Below are 9043 nucleotides of genomic sequence, written 5' to 3' on the forward strand. Positions count from 1 at the left end.
CAAGAAAAATGGAAAAGAAGAGATATATCAAAGAAGCTTTATCTGAGAAGAATCTGTAAGACTACATTATTGAGTCTATATGAGCTAGCGAAACTAGCCAACATATTTCTGAGTTTATTATTCTGAGAACAATAATGACCTTAGAGAGATAAAATGCATTTTATATAATAGGGTGTTTCTTCTGAGGTGCTAGAAATGTACATTTTTATCTGAGTTATGTTTACATAGGGCTTCCCTCATAGCTCAGCTGGTAAAGAATCCACCTGCAATGCGGGAAACCTGGGTTTGATCCCTGTGTTGGAAAGATCCCTTGTTTAAAAACGAACTCAGCAGAAAGTTCACGAGGCTCAGTCTCAGATTCCAGAAGACTTCCGGTTAATGTAGGAGGTCCTTGCTTCTATGGCTGAGGGAGCTCCTATGGCTGTTAGGCTCCTATGCCTAACAAAATCTTAATTCCTTTACAATCTCTCATTTCTTGTTTTCTCAAACCCCTCATGACCAGGAGAGCAGCAGTGGGTGCAATTGAGGGACTCTGGAGAGGCTAGTCCTTGGTATGTCCCAAAGACACTATCTGCTGAACCCCAGTAGCTGTTACCAAGCTGGTGGGGGTTCTTCTGTCCTTAATCTTCTTTGTGCCAATGATCAGACCAATGAAAACTATGAGCACATGTCTGGTATTTAGCAGATTTTCCAGCAGGCTATGAAGGGGATTCCTTGGCACGTTTTTCCCACTGCTTTTCCCTGCTGTCCTTCAGCTCCTCTCTCCTGGGACTTGAGCCTAGCCAAAACCCAGGACCTAATGAAGCTCAGGCTCTGATCTCTCATTGCAAAAATTCAGTGAGAGACACAGTAATAGGTAAGAAGTGGATTTGTTAGGATTCAGAGAGAAGTACACTCTGCAGGTGTGGACCATTGCAGAGGGCACGGGTTTAGGCCATGGAATTGGTCTGGCTAGGTTTTGTGAGTGGGGTGAATTCATATGCTAATGAGCGGGAGGATCATCCCACCCATTGGGGAACCATCCACTCCTCTGTCTTTTGACAGTGCCTTGGAGCTATCTGGCCACCTCTGGGTGTGTCATTTAGCTTACAGATTGGGGATTAAGGTTTATTTGAATTTGACTTGTCATCTTGGTCATCAGGGTGTCATCTGCATATCTGAGGTTATTGATATTTCTCCTGGCAATCTTGATTCCAGCTTGTGCTTCTTCCAGCCCAGCATTCCTCATGATGTACTCTGTGTTTAAGTTAAATAAGCGGGGTGACAATATACAGCCTTGACATAATCATTTTTCTATTTGGAATCACTCTGTTGTTCCATGTCCAGTTCTAACTGTTGCTTCCTGACCTGCATATAGGTTTCTCAAGAGGCAGGTCAGGTGGTCTGGTATTCCCATCTCTTTCAGAATTTTCTACAGTTTATTTTGATCCACGCAGTCAAAGGCTTTGGCATAGTCAATAAAGCAGAAATAGATGTTTTTCTGGAACTCTCTTGCTTTTTCCATGATCCAGCGGATGTTGGCAATTTGATCTCTGGTTCCTCTGCATTTTCTAAAACCAGCTTGAACATCTGGAAGTTCATGGTTCACGTATTGCTGAAGCCTGGCTTGCAGAATTTTGAGCATTACTTTACTAGTGTGTGAGATAAGTACAATTGTGCAGTAGTGTGAGCATTCTTTGGCATTGCCTTTCTTTGGGATTGGAATGAAAACTGACCTTTTCCAGTCGTGTGGCCACTGCTGAGTTTTCCAAATTTGCTGGCGTATTGAGTGCAGCACTTTCACAGCATCATCTTTTAGGATTTGAAATAGTTCAACTGGAATTCCATCACCTCTACTAGCTTTGTTTGTAGTGACGCTTTCTAAGGCCCACTTGACTTTACATTCCAGGATGTCTGGGTCTAGGTGAGTGATCACACCATCGTGATTATCTTGGTCATGAAGATTTTTTTGGTACAGTTCTTCTGTGTATTCTTGTCACCTCTTCTTAAAATCTTCTGCTTCTGTTAGGTCCATACCATTTCTGTCCTTTATGGAGCCCATCTTTGCATGAAATGTTCCCGTGGTATCTCTAATTTTCTTGAAGAGATCTCTAGTCTTTCCCATTCTGTTGTTTTCCTCTATTTCTTTGCATTGATAGCTGAAGAAGGCTTTCTTATCTCTTCTTGCTATTCTTTGGAACTCTGCATCCAGATGCTTATATCTTTCCTTTTCTCCTTTGCTTACAGATAACAACTAATTTGTTTTAAGAGTTTTGCTTAGGGTAATACTTTTCAAACTTATTTAAGGATTTGTTTTCAAATCTTTTCCCTTATAAAAACTTATTCAGTTGAAAGTTAAAACGGAGAGCCTTGGAGCTGTTCTACTTCCAGCAGGTGCTACAGGAGGGAAAGACTCCTTCCCCCTAGACATTGCTTCTCCTCAGTCATTTCTTGACATGGCACTTGGAAAACTGTGAAATTTTAGTGTTGTGAATCAGCTTGAAAATGACTAGATGAGAGCTTTCTATAGGCATGACAAGGTTTTATTATTAAGATCTTAAGTTTAGATCACCACAGCAGTATCATTTCAAGAATTAAATCTTAAAGCTGTATATAAGGAAAATCTGTTTCTACAGATTTCATATATAGGGAATATATATATTCCACATAAAATGTAAGGTTGATTTAAAAAAAAGACAAAGGTAGGGTAACAGTTTTCATGGAATTTAAATGTTATAACATTTATTTTATTTTGTTTTAATCTTACAACATTTAGACCAACCCATTTTTACATTTAAAAATGAACTGAATTGTGAATAAAATATTCTGTGTATTTCCATATCTTTATTGTATTTAATAAACATGGAATTCACTAGCTCCAGTCCCAGAAACAAATCATTTCTATTTTCTCTAAGCCTTAGTCTTTTTCATCTTTCTGTGCTGCACTTTACAATAATAGCCTAATCATTCTCAACTCCTTTGGTATTTATTGCAAGGACATTAATTCTGATGGGCTCATTTAGTATTAATGTGGATGTCATAAGTACTTCAGTAGGAATAGGATTTCTACTGGAATTCAGCATTAATTAGCCAGGTCATTACTTCAAAGTGTTACTCTTTCCTTTTTGAATGGCTGCACTTCAGTATACTTCTTCCTGCAAAGTACATCAAGTCTTTCTGTTAGAAGGGGCACTTCTAAGTACTTGAATCTACTAAGACAAAGTTGTGGAAGAGAACAGGATACAATAGACAAGGTATGGTAATTACTAGAAAACTGATTAATAGAAAGCTGATGTTTAAATTGAGTTTCTATAAGACCTACAATAGTTTGAACTGAATAGGGAACTTAATTGCACTTTACATTTCTCTGGAGCATAAGGAAACAATAGCATAAATAAAAGGTTCAAATAAGTCCTTCAGTTTTTCATACAGAAAAAATACACATCTAAAACCATAACAGTTGGTGTATTAATCAGGTACTATCTTGGATTAGAAATACTTGTATATTCATAACTGAAGGTATTTTTTAATGCTAAAAATACACTTTTAAATTTTGGGTACTTGTCTGAAGAAATATAAATTTCTTACTTTTTGTGATTTTATTGCATTATTCTAACAAGCTTTTAAATATCTTAGAATAGTTTTCATGTGCATCCAAGGTGCCAAGGTCAACCTATTATTCATTAAAATAACCAAGAAGTTTAAGTTCTTAACCATATTACAGGGCTTTCTACCTTTTCTATCTTTATGAAAAGGATTGACTTGATAAAATAGAAAATCATTTTAGACTTGTATAAATGGGAGGGCAAATTCACTTTTTTTCCAGTGACCTCTCAGTAACTAATTCTTTAATCATTATGGCATTGTAGCAAATACCTTTTTAAAAATTCTGAATTTTATTCAAAGCGAGGATCACTTTTTCACTCTTCTCTAAGAATGCCATTTAGATTTCTAACTTAACTATAGGGATTATAGCTTTAGTTTAAGAATAATTCCAAATCTCCTCTTTATAAAATCATTTGCTTCAGACCTACTGTCCAAGTTTTCTATGACATATCAATGTCCATGATTAAAGGAACTTATCGTTTCTAACAAGTGCTAATTATTCCTCTTTTGCCATGGAAAGATAAGATCAAATTTTTAGATCAACCGAAGTAAGACTAAACAATACAAAGGAACAAGGCTGAATAATAAAAAAGAAGTAAAAACATCAAGATCTTAGGGTATATTAAATATCCATATGGAAAAATATTTTGTCCCTTACTTTGCACCATACACAAAAGTTAACTCTATATTTGTTATATATATCTCTACAGTCTTAACCGTCTTACATAAAATGATTAAGATTGTAGACAGCAATATTGGAAAGCTATTTTGTAATATAGAAGTAGGCAAATATCTCTTAATCAGTTATGAAATTGCTAAATATGATTGAAAATTGATAAGGAGGCTATATTAAAATAGAAATCTCTGTTTAATAAAGAATATCATTATGATAATGAAAAGTCAACTTAGCAAATGGAAGAAGACATTTTCAACATGTATATCTAACAAAGGATGACAAATCGATTAAGCCTCCTATGAATTCATATGAAAAAGGCAGCCAACACAATTTTTTAAATAGGCAAAATATTTGAATAGGCATTTCAGAAAAGATGATATGCAAAACTCCATTAAATAGTTTTCAAGGAAATATAAATTAAAACCAGAAAGTGATATACTTTCATGAGAATGGTTAAAAATAAAAGATGAAAAATGCCAAGTATAAGTGAGGACGTGGAAACTTTACAGTGACAGTGGGCTATTTCAGAAGACTATTGGCAGTATCTATCAAAACTATTTTACTTCAGAAAACTAATTGACAGTATCTATTAAAGCTGAAAGTATATCTAATCTACCCTGTTGTTATTCAGCCACACAGGCATGTCCGATTCTTCATGACCTCATGGACTGCAGAAGGCCGGGCCTTCCTGCCCCTCACCATCTCCCAAAGTTTGCCCAAGGTCATGTCCATTGCATCGGTGATGCATCCAGCCATTTCACCTCTGATGCCCTCTTCTTCTTCTGCCCTCAATCTTTCCCAGCATCATGGACTTTTCCAATAAGTCTGTCATTTGCATCAGATGATCAAAATACTGGAGTTTCAGCTTCAGCATCAGTCCTTGCAACAAGTGTTCAGGGTTGATTTCCCTTAAGATTGAGTGGTTTGGGCGATGGTCCCAAGTTCGTGGAGGAATAGGATAGGGAGACAACTTTCTTCCCCAATAATTCACCAAAAGATCATTTGAATGCTCAGCAACTTCCACAAAAATCTTCTGAATGCTGGCAGAGAGCACCAGGCACCCAGAAAGGCAGCCCATTCTCTTTGAAAGGAGATAGGACAAAATATAAAAGACAAAAAGAGAGACAAAAGAGTTAGGGATGAGACCCATCCTGGGGAGGGAGTCGTGAAGGAGGAGAAGTTTCCAAACAGCAGGAAACCCTCTCACTGGTGGGTCTGTGGGGAGTTTTGAAATCTCAGAGGGAAACATAATCAGGAGGGGGAAAAAAACAAACAAACAAACAAACAACACAGAATAGGTGCCCTACTACAACTCCCAGCAGAGAAGTAACCCAGACGCTCATGTCCGCAACTGGACAGAGAGGCTCGGGTTGCATGCTTAGGGTAAGGACTGGGCCTGAATGTCCTGAGTACAATCTGAGGGAGCTAACTTGAGACAGAAACCCAAACTGGGGGATAGCCAGAGAGACAGAAAAAAAAAAAGAGAGAGAGAATTTTCCCGTGAAAGGCTCTAACCTGATGTGCAGCCAGGCCCACTCACAGAACAAAGGATTGAGCAAATACCAAAGAAGAGCTAGCTGGCTGCAGACTGGCCCCTCCCCACGCCAGAGGCAGAGAGGCAAGTGTGCAAACAGCCAGAGCCAGAAGACAGGGGGCAATCTCAGCCCAGAGACAGCATCCTCCACCAACCTGTGACCAGGCTCCCAGTTGCTAACCAAATCTTCCTGGGATCCTGGACAGTTGACATCTGCCAGGAGGGTCACAGCCTGAGATCAGCTCCACAAAGGAGACACACAGCTCACATGAGATGGGGCTCTCATGGCACACCAGGGAAACTGGGCAGCAGCGATCAGGGAGTTGAATAAGATGCACAATCCACCTGAGACAGTCCACCGGCTAGGCACCTGGTCTCCTGAGTTGCCTGGACCTGGGAAGGGCACAAAATGCATGCCCAACCACGTCTGTGCCTTTGCGAAGTACCCAAGAAGCTGAACCTGAGCCTGAGCAGTTTAGACCTGGGAAGTGCACAAAATGCAGGGCCCACTTTGAACAGTACCCCTGAAGAGCAACCTGGAGCCTGAGCAGTGTAGACTGAGAAAGCACACGCAGCTGTGAGCTGGGGCAAACTCAGTATGGTCCATACACTGTAAGCACTCCCCACACATGCCAGTGATATTTTTTTGAAGTGTTCAAGTGTTCAACTAAACAAGTGAGCCTAAATAAGTGGCCACCTTCACCCCCTTGGGTCAGAGCAGAACTTAGACACTGAAGAGACTTGCAAACAGAGGAAGCCAAAATAAAGAAGAGGGAACCATTCTGGAAGTGACAGGTGCAACAGATTAAAACCCTGTAGTTAACATTGACTGAGCATTGGAAGGGGCCTATAGACCTTGAGAAGAAGTATAAGCTGGAACAAGGGACTATCTGAAACTGAACTGACCCCACACTGCCCTCAACAGCGCCAGGGAAATTCCTAGATATATTTTTACTATTATTTAAAAAAAATTTTTTTTAAGTTCTTTGTTACTCCTTCAATTTTCATTTTTATAACCTACTATTACCTTGCAAAAAAATCCAATTTTTAAAGCAAATTTCATATATATATATATATATATATATATATATATATATATTTTATAATTTTTGTGATTAATTTCATTTTGTATTTTAATATTGTATTTTTGAGTCTAACCTCTACCTTAGATGTTTAATCTTTGCTTTTTGGTATTTGTTGTCAATTTTGTCCCTTTAAGAATCTAATCTTCATTACCCATTTTTACTTAGGGGTGAGATTACTAGCTTGATTGCTCTCTCACCTTTTAACTCTCCCTTTTCTCCCTCAGATCACCAATATCTCCTCTCTCCCCCTTCTCTACTCTACTTAACTCTGTGAATCTCTCTGGGTATTCCGGTCTGTGGAGAACACTTTGGCGACTGATTACTGGCTAGATTGGTCTCTCCCCTTTTGACTCCCCTCTCTTCTCTGGTCACCTCTACCTCCCTCCACGTGCTTCTCTTTGTAACTCCGTGAACCTCTCTGACTGTTGCAGACTGTGGAGAGCAAACAGGGAATTGCTTACTGGCTAGATTTCTCTCTCCTCTTTTGACTCCCCCTCTTCTCCTGCTGGTTACCTCCATCTCCCTCCTCCCTCTTCTCTTCTCCATGTAACTCTACGAACCTCTCTGGGTGTCTCTCACTGTGGAGAATCTTTTCACCATTAGCCTAGATGTTTTATCATCTGTACTGTATGGATGGAGAAATCTTGAGGCTACTGTAAGAATAAGACTGAAAGCCAGAGGCAGGAGGCTTAAATCCAAAACTTGAGAACACCATAAAACTCCTGACTCCAGGGAATATTAATTGACAAGAGCTCATCCAAAAGCCTCCATACTTACACTGAAACCAAGCTCCACACAAGAGCCAACAAGTTCCAGAGCAAGACATACCACGCTAATTCTCCAGCAATGCAGGAACACAGCCCTGAGCATTAAAATAAAGGCTGCCCAAAGTCATGCCAAACACATAGACACCCAAAAGCTCACTAGTGGACACTTCATTGCACTTCAGAGAGAAGAGATCCAGTTCCACCCACCAGAACACAGACACAAGCTTCCCTAACCAGGAAACCTTGACAAGTCATTTGTCCAACCCTACCCACAGGGAGGAACCTCCACAATAAAGAGAAACCACAAACTCCCAGACTACAGACAGGCCAACCCAAACACAGCAATCTAAACAAAATGAAAAGGCAGAAAAATATTCAGGAGGTAAAGGAACATGATAAACATGCACCAAACCAAACAAAAGAGGAGGAGATAGGGAGTCTACCTAAAAAAGAATTAAGAATAATGATAATAGAGATGATCCAAAATATGGAAAACAAAATGGAGTTACAGATAAATAGACTAGAGCTAAGCATTGAGAAGATGCAAGAAATGTTTGACAAGGACCTGGGAGAAATAAAAAAGAGTCAATCAATAATGAATAATGCGATAACTGAGATCAAAAGCAGTCTGGAGTAAACCACCAGTAGAATAACTGAGGCAGAAGATAGGATAAGTGAGGTGGAAGATAGAATGGTGGAAATAAATGAAGCAGAGGATAAAAAAGAAAAAAGAATTAAAAGAAATGATAACAACCTTGGAGACCTCTGGGACAATGTTAAACACCCCAACATTTGAATCATAGGAGCCCCAGAAGAAGAAGACAAAAAGAAAGGCCATGAGAAAATCCTTGAGGAGATAATAGTTGAAAACTTCCCTAAAATAGGGAAGGAAATAGCCACCCAAGAAACCCAGAAAGTCCCAAACAGGATAAACCCAAGGCAAAACACCCCAAGACACATATTAATCAAATTAATGAAGATCAAACACAAGGAGCAAATATTAAAAGTAGCAAGGGAAAAGCAACAAATAATACACAAGGGGATTCCCTTAAGGATAATAGCTGATCTTTCAATAGAAACTCTACAGGCCAGAAGGGAATGGCAAGACATACTTAAAGTGATAAAAGCCTATAACCCAGATTACTATACCCAGCAAGGATCTCATTCAAATATGAAGGAGAAATCTAAAGCTTATCAGACAAGCAAGAGCTGAGAAAATTCAGCACCACCAAACCAGCTCTTCAACAAATGCTAAAGGATCTTCTCTAGACAGGAAACACAGAAAAGGTTTATAAACTCGAACCCAAAACAACAAAGTAAATGGCAATGGGATCATACATATAAATAATTACCTTAAATGTAAATGGGTTGAATGCCCCAACCAAAAGACAAAGAC

This window comes from Bos indicus x Bos taurus, chromosome 3 (genome assembly GCF_003369695.1).
Source record: "Bos indicus x Bos taurus breed Angus x Brahman F1 hybrid chromosome 3, Bos_hybrid_MaternalHap_v2.0, whole genome shotgun sequence".
In the NCBI taxonomy this organism is placed as follows: Eukaryota; Metazoa; Chordata; class Mammalia; order Artiodactyla; family Bovidae; genus Bos; species Bos indicus x Bos taurus.